At 51.0% G+C, this 879-nt stretch overlaps 1 protein-coding gene across 1 annotated transcript in view; it reads left to right on the forward strand.

Moving 5' to 3' along the window:
- PHF2 (PHD finger protein 2) overlaps nucleotides 1–879 on the forward strand; it is a 34,460-nt gene that overhangs the window by 31,587 nt on the left and 1,994 nt on the right.

An 879-nucleotide genomic window follows, 5' to 3' on the forward strand; every position in this document is an offset into this window, starting at 1 on the left:
CGGCTTTTTTTATTATGATTATGATTATTATTATTAGTATTATTATTTTTTCGCGACATGTACATTTCTAACAAAGTTTATCGTGGCTATCTATCTATGACGGTGTTTTATTTACCGATTCATATCAAATGCTCTTGTATCGACTTCACAAAATCTTAAGTAAATCTAGAGCAAAGTTTAAAAAAAGAAGAAAAAAAAGGAAAAAAAAAAGAAAGCAAAGTAAAACTATTTCAGGTTTTGTACACAATTGCCTGGGCCTGGACTTTTTGTGGGGTTGGTGAAGGAGGGGTGGGGAGGCAGGCAGCGGTCCCTGAGGGTGGGTGAAGGAGCAAGCAGGGACCCACTGCTGGCACAGACAGGGGGTGGCTCTGCTGCCGCTGCCCCATCTGTCACCCAACCCCACACTTGCTTGCTACATTACCACGAGAAGCCCCGGTCAATTGGGCATAGTTTTGAGTGTCCCAGTAAGACACCTACCTCGTGGTCCACCCAAAGGTGTCCACCCATTGCCCAGCCCATCATCCACCTCCCATGGACAAACACATGCCTGTTTCCCTCTGCTTCTTCCCTCTTGGGGGTCACCAGGTGCTCCAGCCTTTCCCCTTCTCTATGCTCACTGAAATATGCAGCACCTCGCCATTTATTCCTGACCCTTGGGGACACGTACAGTCTGCGTTTTTCTCTTTGCTGATGCAAGGCCATTCCCACCTCTCACTCTGCTCCCTGCTCTCGGACACCTTGTGCTGGCAGTGCCCTGAGCCACCTGCAGCCTGCACAGTTACCTATTCCCCTCTGATGGCCGCAGCAGCCCCCAGGGGCAGCCCCTGGCGCAGCCCCCTGCTCACCCCCGGCTCCGCGGCTTTGGGGCAACCCTCGCAG

The sequence above is a fragment of the Geospiza fortis genome, unplaced genomic scaffold, assembly GCF_000277835.1.
Source record: "Geospiza fortis unplaced genomic scaffold, GeoFor_1.0 scaffold394, whole genome shotgun sequence".
NCBI classification, from domain to species: Eukaryota; Metazoa; Chordata; class Aves; order Passeriformes; family Thraupidae; genus Geospiza; species Geospiza fortis.